General features: G+C 42.2%; 1 protein-coding gene across 5 annotated transcripts in view; it reads right to left on the reverse strand.

Moving 5' to 3' along the window:
* The window catches only part of PCSK5 (proprotein convertase subtilisin/kexin type 5), a 421805-nt gene that overhangs the window by 381200 nt on the left and 27960 nt on the right, over positions 1-12645 (reverse strand). The gene's annotated exons all lie outside the window — the stretch shown is intronic.

Genomic DNA, 12645 nt, shown 5'->3' on the forward strand with positions numbered 1-12645 from the left:
GTACACGCAGCCCAGGCCCAAAACTGAACTGGCGACCTCTGGGTTTGCCAAACGACAACCAACTGAGCCACACCAGTCAGGGCTACTCCCTTCTGCAGTACAAAACAGTGAGTTTTGTTTAGGATAGCTCTGAAAGTAAGTCCCTGTGCACTTTAGGAAAACAAATGAACTAAATCCCAAACAACGGTATTCTCTGGAAGACTATGAAATGTGATCACATAGTGGAAATTGAACAATTACAACGAATAAAGACAGGAGAGTGTGGTTCGAGGTCCAGCTGACACTCCCCAGAGGCGGCTTCTTGGCTAAATCACATACACTTCCTGTGTCTCAGTTTCCATTTCTATAAAATTGGACTTTGGGCTGCCAGTTCATTTCTAAGATCACTGCAGCTCTCAAACTCCCGTCCTTGGTCCTGACACTTTCCTTGCTTTGGGCAAATGCAGTAAGTACATCAAGTGGCTCTTTCTCCAGAACACCATGGCTTTGCCCAAAAGCATGTGACCGTCGTCAGGGTGTTTGCCAATCACTGGCCCACTTTAATTTTTCCAGATAAAACGTTTATTTCTTATTCTCCTGTTTCCATCGCATTCTCAGTCATTGCCCATCTCTGCTGATAAGGGTGATCAACCTAATTTCTGTGCCATTTAAGAGTTATCTCCCCACTGGGACTTGATGCACTAATTGAATGTCCCTAATCCTCATTAAATTTGAAGGTCTGATGTCTCACACTCACATTTTTTATTCAAGTGGAAACTGCCCAGATGTATAGAGAAAAGATCCTGGACTCTGAACACAAATATGGAATAAAAGACAAGGAAATCGCAGCAGAAACCTGTAATCTCGGTAGCCCTGGACTCTGAAACAGCAGCCAACAATGAGGAAGAGGGCACCACTGCCAGCCCCGGGCTCCAACCGTGTTTCCGGGAGGGGCAGACAGGCTGGTGTTAAGACTCCAGAGGACAAAGGGCAGAATTCAAGGGGGCGTGTAATACTTTATAAGAAAATATTAAAAACCCCAAAAGTTTAGTGTTTTGCCAAGAGTGCTTCTTGGGAAAAATAGTAGTTCCTGTGGAAAGGAACTTAGAATCGCTGAGGAAGAACTTTACACAAAACCTATCGTCAGTGTGAAAATTACCAGTGTCTTTAAGATCGTGTCCACTCAAATATCATGGAACCTAACTGATTATAGGAAATGAGGGAATTCAAGTTCTCTATTAAGCTCAAACTATGGATGAAATGCACCCTAAAGATACCATATTTTGCCATGTATAATGCTCTCCCATATATAATGCACACCCACATTTTTGGCACAAACTTTCAGGAAAAAAATCTTTTAATTTTTTAATTCAATTTTGTATATATTTACATTTAGAAACAAAAGCAACTATATTCAAGGGTAGTATTATGCATATATTGTTATTGCTTTCTAGAGTTACACTTTTAACACATAATCATAAATAAAAGAATTAAAAACATTTATATAGAAATGGAATTAGTACCACCCATGTATAATGTGCATTATTTTTTCCCACAAAAATCTGGGCAAAAAAGTATGCATGATACTTGACAAAATATGGCATGTTCAGATCCTTTGTGGCCTCACTGGTACAAACTGGACCAGTGGCCTGATGTAACATATAGAAAGGCAGAAAATGGAACCTTTGTTCTGACTTAGCTTGCTCTGGGATCTTGGGTACACCACGTACACTCTTGGGCCATGGCTCCCTCAAACGTAAAAAAAAGAACACCGAAGTATAGTAGACAGAGACTGGGCATCATAGTCAAATGGGGGATAATATTTATGGGTGAGTATCATTATAAGGACTGACTCCAGTAACAGCTGAACTGCCTGGTCAGTCAGTGCCTGGTACCTAGTAAATGGTTCCCTTATAAATGTCACCTCTTCCCCTGTAATTAATCCCTCCCCCCCCCATTCCTTAGTTAGGGTTCCTCTTGGCCTACCCTGGTATCACCTCTTTACTTCCCTTATTTCATTGGCAAAAGTCAAAAGAGTTGGTGATATGCTATTGGCAGGGATATAGGCACAAACAGCTTATACATGGTTGGTAAAGAGCCTAACCTGGGACAAGGGCTGTGAGAGCAAGTCAGTAACATCAGTAAAATTATACACAGTAGCTAATCTTTGACTCACCCTTCCCAGATCTAAAAATTTACTCTACAAATATAGTCACTTATGTACTGGGTTGGCTAAAAAAGTTTGGTTTTTGTTATTTTTTTCCCTGTGAGATGGCTCTAGTAGTGCTTAGTTGTCTTTAACTTCATTTAAAAAAACTTCGTTAGATTATATTGTGACAGCTGGCATATCAGCATGCATTTAAAAAACAAAACTTCTCAGTATTGGTGAATTTTTGTGTAGCCATTTTAATGTTGAAGATGGAAGAAAATAAGCAACATTTTCAGCATATCATGCTTTATTATTTCAAGAAAGGTAAAAACACAACTGAAACACAAAAAAAGGTCTGTGCAGTGAATGGAGAAGGTGCTGTGACTGATCGAATGGGTCAAAAGTGGTTTGCGAAGTTTCCTGCTGGAGACTTCTCGCTGGACGAGGCTCCACGGTCGGTCGGGTAGACCTGCTGAAGTTGAGAGCCATCAAATCGAAACATTAATTGATAACAATCAATATTAAACCATGTGGGAGGTGGCTGACATACCCAAAATATCCAAATCAATAAACTTATTGATGAAAATGAAAAATGTGTCTTTTATTTTAAAACAACATATGGACTTATTGGTCAACCCAATACAAGAATGGATATTAGAGCAAATTTTGTAAAAGCAAAAAAAAAAAAAAAGTAAACAACTAGCTACCATCAGTAGGTGATTAGTTCTACATAAACTAAAAATGAGTTGCTCTCCAATGCAGTCATAAATAAATGAATGTGCAAAATGGGTATCTAATCTGACCTAATTTTTGTAGGACAAAGAAAGAAGAATCTATAGTCCATTTATGCTTCTGTGCACAGGATACTTCAGGAAGGACACTTGAGCAACTGAAAACAGGAACTTTCTTTTCATGTTTTATGTGCAACCATTATTTTTACAATGAAACTAATTACAATGAAAGAAATAAAACCAGCTCACGACTGACACAGCACAAACACCAATCCCACCTACTTCTCCAGGGGCAGATACGCTCCCAAAGCTCAATGCGACGGGCACAGGGCCACATCTATTCAGGCCACTAACTCCCAATAGCAGTGAGGCCCGCCGCATCTCCACCTTTCGGGGACTCTGTTCCCTTTGTGGAGTTATAGAATGGTGCCCACCGATGGAGTGATGTCTCATTACTGAATGCCTACCTTATGCCAGGCACCTTACTGCTCTTTGGCAGGTTATCATATTTAACTTCATTCCTCCAAGAGCCCTAGAAGATACACACCATTACCTCCCATTTCGTACACAAGGCTACTGAGGTTCTGACAGCGCCCAAATGTGGAAGGCTAGTATTGGGAGGTGGGAAAATGTAAACCTCTGTTGAATATCTAGCACCAGGGTGAATTTAGTTAAGTTTCATGGTGCATCCTATGGATGGGCTCAAAAGAGACATTCCAACATCCTTCTGGTGAGTCTTCCCATGCTGCAGAGCTAAAAGCTAACCTCAGTGAAGCTAGGGTTCGGAACGTGACTAAGGTTCCACCAACCAAAGGCAGACTATGGCACCACGGGGCACGCCCTTGGAGGCACGTGTAATGGTAGCTGTAGCATAGGTCTTAGTTAGTGTCTTGTTGCTTGCTTTCTGGGCATGCGTTTACACATCCTGTTCCGTCGGTAAGAGCTTGCAGAAGAGCTACAGGGGGTAGCTTCCTCATTCCTACCTTTCCTGACGGAGGCAGGGGCAGCAGCCCTCGTGGAGGCCCATTCTGGGGTATGGCTCTGGGGGCCGTTTCGGAAAGCTTGGCCCTCCTGATTGAGTCTACAAGCTACTCAATAGTCTACATTGAATGCCTTCCAAAGTAGGCCAAGTAGTAGATTCAGTTTTAGGCTCCCTTGCATATCCAAAACTGAAGAGGTCAGAACTTCTGAAAAATTAGCTATGCATTTACACAATCTTGTACAACTTTGAGACCCTCACAGTTAAGTACCTCCTGAGTACCAAAGTTAAGTGCTCATGCCCCAGTGACCACGGGCCGCTGGATGGGTCTGTCCTGGCGTCCTGTTAGACAGATGACTGCACGCCTGCTGCGTCTTCTCAGAGCCGCCTGCACCGCTCTCCGCTCTCACATCCGCCTTCCGCACAGTAGCCAGAATACCGTTACAAAATTTGGCTACGGCATGTGTCATACCCGGGCCTAAAACCCGTTAGTGGCTTTCCTTTGCTCTTAAGTAGTAACAGTTAACATTTAATGTGACTAATGAATACACTTGTAAAAGTAAATCAGAAGAATAACATTATATCAACGTTCATGCTGCACCAGGAACTACTGCATATGCTCTGCTGAACACAGTGAATACAGACCACTGTTGTCCTGCTCTGACCTCCAGGGCCTGCGTGGCCTGGCCCAGCCTCCCTGCCCAACCTCTCCGCACATCACACCTGCTCCCAGTGCTCTAGGCCCCAGCCACGCTTGCCTTTTGTCACTGCTGGGACTGGGTCACGGCAGCTGCTTCATCTGCCTACAGAATCCTCTCCTACCTCCACTCTCCCACCTGGCTTCCTCTTCCTCATCCTCAGTGTCTCACCTCAAGGAGGACGTATTCGAAACGTCCCAGACCAGGCCAGGTTCCGTCACCACGTCACCTCACAGATCACAGTAGTTATGCTTTGATCAGGACAACGACCTGTTTCACGTAGGTGTCCCCACCTGCATGCTCCACGAGGCAGGGACATATCTGTTTTAGTCACCCTTTGTTCCCAGCTCCCAGCACATGGCTTGACACATAGTAGGCTCAGAGAAAAGACTGATGAATTAATGACATGAAAATCAGATTCCTTGAATTGCTAAAATTACAAACATTAGAGCTTTATGTGTTTCAAAAATCTTTGGTATGAGAATCACAGAAATAAAGTTAATTTTGTCAAAAACGGTTGAATTCTGCCTGAATTGAAGTACCAACTCTTCCAGGCTTACTGTTCTGAAGGTTGTAGGCTGAGACATCTCTGTGCTTTGCTTTGCTTTGTTTCGTTTTGTTGGCAAGACAAGAGGTAAGGAGTAGAGTGCATTCGTTCAATTATTCTGCCTCATCCAAACAAAATAACCTGTCACCTCCCAGGATTTCATATATATTTAAAGGCATGTTTATGTATCTCATCTATTAATATGCATGTCTCTCATTGGCAGGAATTGTGTCGTTCATATTCTTTCAAGAGCACTGAGCATGCTGAGGGCATTTAATAAACATTAAGAAGAAAAATGTCATAACATGTTGGGAGTTACTCACAAGAAAGACAGGGTATGAAAACAGAGCAGTCTATCTGTAAGCAGGCATTCCATCTAGCTCCTCCGCGGTAACGCAAGCCCAAAGATGACTGTGTTTACATGTTGTGCAAGAGCAGCAAGGGCTGAAACAAGGAACAGCACATAACTAACATAGGGATACTTTATAAATAAATCAGGAACCGTCAGCATATGTGAAGTATAAAATCAACAGCAAATAAATCCAAGTTCGACTCTGTCCTTAACACCACACAAAGGAAGGAGAATATCCACTCCTTTTTGGCTCTTTAAGCTCCTCTTCTGTGCGATGACCTACAAACACCCCGCCTAGCGACACAACTCCATGCACTGCACTAAGTTGATGAAGTTCACCTTTCACCTCCAAATCTGTCAAGTGTTTGTGCTCTTTCTTCTTTCACAGTAGCCTCTCGGCCTTACAACCCAAACTTTTCCTGTCACTGCCCTTTCCCAAACCAGACTGTGTTCTCAGGTAAGGTTTTTTTTAATAAGCTATTTTATACTAAGGTGCAAATGATTGATAAGACTCTATGTCTTAGTTCCTCCCAGGACAACTACGTTGATTAGAAAATTAAAGTTTCAGCCAAATAAATAAGTCCATAGTGCATGTAATTTCAAAAAACAATCATTGGAGGGTTCCCCCCACCCCCCAGCAGCTGGAGGGAACCTTCCCTGTGTCCCTAAATTCTTATCTCAAAAGTGGCTTATCTCGGGGCTGGTGTCTTCTGAGCAGAGGGCTGGGAGCAAGAAGACCCACATTTAACCCTGGCTTTGCCCCTGACGAGGAGCTGTGTGGCCTTTCAGAATCTGTGCGCCACCAACAGTCCCTCCTGGCTTGCAGCGAAAACCATCACCAGTCTCAACTCCCGGCACAGGGTGCGCTAGTTCTGTATACAGTTCTGTACGGCGACCAGCCATGCCAGTTTGCCCAGGAAGCGTGTGTTTCCAGAGATGCAGGACTTTTTATTGCTTTAACTGGGCAGTCCCAAGAAAACTGGGACATTTAGTCACCCTGGTTATAAAGTGCCAAGGTCACGGGCACTGTGGCCACCTTAATGTCAGTTTTCTCGGGCTGCTAGTCTGCCTTGTTCTCCTTCTTGCCCTCTCCAATTTACAGATGTCTCCAAATTCTTTACTCCTTTTTGAAAAGTTATTTACCTCCAACCTATAAACATTTTTAGTGGACAAAAATCTAAATGGACATATTACAAAATAAGACATACAGATGGCCAACAAGCACATGAAGAGACACTCAAATGCAAATTAAAATCACAACAGCACCATACACACACCAGAATGTCCAAAATTTAAACAACTCAAAGTACCAAGTTCTAATGAGATTGTGGAGCATTGGGCTCCCATACTTTGCTAGTGGGAGTGTAAAATAGTTCGATGTCTTTGGGAAACCATTTGTTAATTTCTTATGAAACATATATCCTCCTCATGACCCAGACATTTCATTTCTAATGGTTTCTCCCCACCCCCAAATAAAAACCCATTTCCAAACAAAAACTCACACACAAATGTTTGTAGCAGCTTCCTGAATGACAGACCAGAAGCAGTGCAAATGTCCATCAACAGGGTAATGCAGAAGTAAATTATGGCGTACCCATGTAATGGAATGCCCAGCAACAAGAAGGAACAAACCGCTAGTAAATGTCAGATGGATGAATCTCAGTCATCGGTCTGACACACGAAACAGGGCATGTGTCTGACTGCACCGCCATGAAATTCTAGGGCGGTCAATCTACAGCGGCAGAGAGCAGATCAGGGGTAAGCTGGGCATAGCGTGGGGAGTGACTGGGCAAAGCCCGGAGAAACCCGGGGTGTCGGGAACGTTCTGTATCTTGACTGCGGTGGTAACAACATCAGCAGCAAGTGCCGGGTGTGCCGGAATCAGCTCCTCCTCACAGCCTTGTGAGATCCAATTTCATCTTTACCCAACACCCTGTCCCATGATGTCACGTAGATAACCTGAAATCAACAACGATGGAAGTATTTTCACATCAGGAAAAATCAGCAAAAGCTACAAATTCGTGCTTCTTTCTTTCTGAAGAGCCACCTGTTTGGTATTTATCAGCACACCACGGACTATCAACATTCATCCAATTTTACACAAAAGTGGCTGCATTTGGGGGGGACGTAAGTCACATCTCAATAACAATGATTCCAAAAGTCATAGATTCCCCTGTTCTGACTGCTGGTGCTCTCCCAGCTGCAGGACGACTTGGAGACTGGGAAACCCAAGAACCCAGGTACCTGGGGCTAGCAGCCATCCTCCACTTCCCACCTCTTCACACCCTCTCAGGTGAGGGAAGAACCAAGTCACCAAGACCACCCAGGAGGTTCTGGCTGATCAACCTCCATCCAACGCCCAAGCTGACAAGTTCAAAACTTCCACTTGTTAAATTCATTCAGACAGAAAGTTAAGTTACAGAGGCAGCGCTGGATACCCTGTTTCCTTTCATTGAAGTGATAAGTGTGATTCCTCCTTTGTGCTTCCCTGTGAATGTTAAAACAACGGTAACAATTTGCCTTCTGTGTTCCTGACTTTACAACATTCAAAGGAGAACCAAAGCAAAGGTGACCATGACTGCTTTCCTCAAAGTCACCAAAACATTCCCAATCTCAGGACCTTTGCACCTGCGTTTCTTCTGCTTGAAATGCTCTTCCAGAAACCTCTATGGCTCACTTCCTCAGTACCTTCAGGTTGTTCAAATGCCACCTTCTCGGGGAGGCTTTCTCTGACCGCCCAACTTTAAATCACCATCACCCCCTCTGGCAAATCCCATTTTCCCTTCCCATCATTTATTTTTCTCCTTAACACTTATCATCACGTACCATATTACATATTCTCTTTATTTTGCCCATTTACTGTTTGTCTTCCCTCACTAGAATGTGACTCCCTAAGGGCAGAGATCTCTATTTTACTTACTGCTGGACTAGCCTTATCTCCTACTAACAGGGTCAGGCACATCCAATAAATGTGCAAATAAATAAATGAGTGAAAGGCCCTTGCCCTTGGAAAAAAAAATCAAAGTAATAGTGAGCATGTCTCTAAACCTTAGGGAGGGTTTCTTGCTCATCTCTTTATAACCCTGTCGGTGATATAACATTGACATATAATGTATCATATGCTTTATGTTTACTAAATGTTGAAAAATGAATGTAATGATCACATGTAAACTTATCTGAAAATTAAGAATTTACTACCAATAACCACATAATCACCCAAATCTGCCTTGTATATTTTAGTTCCTTCCCATGTTGGAATCACTGACCAAAAGTGATATTTATAACAAAAGTGCTATTACAAGGTTGCTGAAGTCATTTTAAAGTGTTAAACTAGAATGCAAGGAAATGCAGAAACCTGATGCTCTAACATTTATGGAGCACAAACTACATTGATGCACAGTATCTTCACAATAATAGGAAGCAGGCGCCATTATTACCGTTTACACAAAAGCAAGCAGAATTCCCAAGGTTTAAGATCTTGCCCTGGGCCACACAGCTAGTAGAAGACGAGGCTCAGGTTGATTCCAGATGGCCTAACTCCAGGGCATATGTTCTTAACTCCTCCAAAAGATGCTTAAAACAAAAACAAACAGTTTTTCAGGAAGAACATAAAACCCCAGCTACCCAGAGATCTCAACTGTCCAAAGAGCGTGCTCCTAAGAGTTGTACAGAGGGGCTGGTTTTCTGGGGATATTTCTGTCTACCTTCAGCAGACGCAAAAAATGGAAGTGTTGATAAGTATCTGAGAGTAAGATCGAGCTCATTCCTGTCCTCAGAGATACCAGGAACCTGGTCTCTATTTCCAATTCTACCACCAACCCCACGGAATTTACAGCAGTATCTTCACGCTAGTGAGAAAGTATCTTTAAGGCACACCTTCACGGTGAAGTTCAAGGGGCATTATAAGTTAAGTATCTAGCACCAAACATCTTAGATGGTACTGCACCGGGCCATGGAATACCTCAGAATGACATGAAAAGTGTCTTCCCTCAGACTTTAGTTTCAGGTCAGTTCCTCAGAGAATACTTGTGATTTCTTTTTAAATTCCTTTAGATTAAGGCTCAGCATGTGAATTCTATAGAGAATGGCATGAGAGTCCATGAATTCAGAGAAAAAGTACTACAAAAAGTATTTTGTCAATCTTCATCCAAGGCTATGCATATTGATGAGAGAGAGAGAGAAATGTGAGAGAGAAATATCGATCAGTTGCCTTCTGTACATGACCCGACCGGGGATTGAACCCGCAACCCAGGTATGTGCTCTGACCATAAATCTAACCTACAGCCTTTTTGGTGTATGGGACAATGCTCCAACCACCTCAGCTACCCAGCCAGGGCAATAATTTTTCTTTAAATCAGGATGCTCAAGAAAAAATATATAATATCTGTAATATCAAAGGCAACTTTCTAAGATAGGAGGGATGAAGTACGCTGAATAATGTCCCTGCCCCCACTGAATGTTCACATTCTCACCCCCAGAATCTGTGAATACCGCACCTTATATGGTGAAAGAGACGGATTTTGACATAGGGAGGTTATCCTGGATTACGTAAGTGGCCCCAAAGTAATCAGTGATGAGGCCCATTATAAGAGGGAGGGAGCAAAGTCTAAGCAGATGTGATAACAGAAGCAGAGGTCCGAGAGAGAGATTTTTTTTAGCTGTGACACTGGCTCTGACTGATGGAAGAAGGGGCCACAGACCAAGGAATGCGGACATCCCCTGGAAGCTGGAGAAAGCAAGGGAAGTGAACTCTCTTCTAGAATCTCCAGAAGGAACACGGCCTCACTGACCCCTTGACTTTAGGTTAGGACATCTGGCCTCCAGAACCATAAGATAACAAATTTGTGTTGTTTTAAGACACTAAGTTTGTGGTTATTTGTTAGAGAAGTAACCAGAAACTAAAACAAGGTAGAACTAGTACCTCCTGACATCCATGCGAAGCAAAGGCAATGAAACCAGACTATCTGGGGCCTCTATTCTTCGTAACTGTCAGGTCTCTCTGAGTACTCAGGTATCAATGTCCAAATAGCTTTACCAATGTAATGATCTAGTTTAGTATTTCCAAACAGCTGAACAACCAATATAATAATCTTGTTTCATATTGGCCAGGCACGCTGCTAAGCACCTTGTTAGCATTATCTTGTTTATCTTGCTAAACAAGATTATCTTGTTTAATCCCCAGAACAAAATGAAGTCTAAGATTAAGCGTCTTGCCCAGCAAAACAGAACTAATAAATGGCTCATCTATTCAAAGCCATTATGTGATTAATACCACTAATAACCAAAGCTGACATTTCATGATTTCCTACATTACATCTAATCTCTCCAACAACCCTGGAAATGAAGAATTATTATTCTAATTTCATTGACAAGAAAACTGAGTCTACACCTGAGAGAGGTTAAGTAACATGCCAACGTGAGGAAGTACCAGAGTCAGCATTTCAAACCAGGTCGGTCTGACTCCAAAAACCTAAGCTTCTTTTAGTCACAGCACTTTGATTTTATTTACAAGTTACTCAAAGGGTTTTGTAGCGCCCAATGAGATTCTATTGACGCACTCAAATATCCCCACCCTTTTCCACTTTCTTGACCTCACCAATATGAGGCCCTATTATTTTATCCTAAGCTACCTGATCAGCAGACTGTAGGAGAATCTAGGTCCCTGAAGTTTATTCTAAAAGCAGGTAATCAAAAACATCTTGTCTGAGACTTCTGAGAAGGCAAGAAACAGATAACAATTTTGCCAAGGAAACATAAAACACAGCAAATAAAGTAAACACTGAGTTTTCCCAGGTGCAGGTGAAATATCTATAGTCTGACCCATTTCATGGGGCATGAGCTCTGCCTCAAAGCAAACTATAGAATCTCAGAGTTGGAAAAGACGAAAACGGGATTTTAATCTGACTGCCCCACTGGATGCAGGAGCCTGTTCTTCGGACTGGCACAGAGCACTGAGCACTGTATTGTCTAGGGCAGCCCATTTGTTAGAAATATCTCCAGATAATCAGCCTCAATCCACTCACCACTCCTGGTCCTGACCTACAGAGCCAACCCATGCCAGACAGCCAACCAGGTCTTCCCCATTCTTGGCTGAACATGCAAATTCTTCCATTCTTTTCTCATGCGATAAGCCTTCACAGGGTTGCTTCCCCTAGATAAGCCAGCATCTGTCATGTCTCCCCAGAGCACTTGGAGCTTAGAACACAACACATCTCAGCTCCAGGAATAGTGGAGCCAGGATGGAGTCTCTGATCCCATGATCTCCCTTGGCAATGTACTTCTAATAGAAATAACTTAAAATTTAAAAAATTTTAGCAGGATGAACTTGGCTGGCTAAAAAAAAAATCCTCAAAAACTTTTTTTAATTTGGTTCTCCTCCAGCCTTTATTTTAATATCTTAAGTGTAACTGATAGAAATTTACATTCCTGTTGAATGTCACTTTCTAGATTCTACTCTATGCTTTTACAGCCTGCCTAGACACTAATTTATTGGGTGTGTACTATGTGCAAAGCACTGATCCAAAGATACTACAGATAAAGTGAACAAAAAAAATGGGCTCTGCTAACACAGAGATAACGTTCTGACTTGATTCCGACAACCCCCACCTTGTATGAACTGCCAGTTTAAAATTTATGCCCTCTCTTCTGAATCGGAATATTTCTCTCAAGAGCACTCAAATAATTTTTCATATTAATATATTACAAATAAGGACTGGGTTCACCATTCAACCTATAATATGTATCATTTAAGAATGAACTGCAAATGGCACTAGGATTTGATCGTCTTCAATCCATTTTTGCCCAAAATGAATAATTATGTCCTTAATGTAAAATAATCCTCGTACTATATTCCTCAGATAAGGACATTTACTACTGCTATTTATAGCCAGCTATTCTTTTAAAAAGTTTTTAAAAGCCATCTGTAAGTAATTCCTGGAGAAACTGAAAGAAATTACTGTCTAATGTTTAAGCTACTCCACCTGCTTTTGTAAGATCCACGTCACTCACACACAGAATAGAGTCCAAGAGAGGCTGAGAGAGAAGAGAACTCAGAGCGGGCATGGAGGTCTATATTCTTTTCATTAGTGATCGTCTTAGCAACTAGAAGCATTTCCACATACTTGGAAACAAACAGAAAGCAGGACATATTTTGATCAGAGGAAACATTTTTAGAAGTACGGCTGCAAGAGTACATTTTTGCCGTAGGTCC

This window comes from Desmodus rotundus, chromosome 1, assembly GCF_022682495.2.
Source record: "Desmodus rotundus isolate HL8 chromosome 1, HLdesRot8A.1, whole genome shotgun sequence".
Lineage (NCBI taxonomy): Eukaryota > Metazoa > Chordata > Mammalia > Chiroptera > Phyllostomidae > Desmodus > Desmodus rotundus.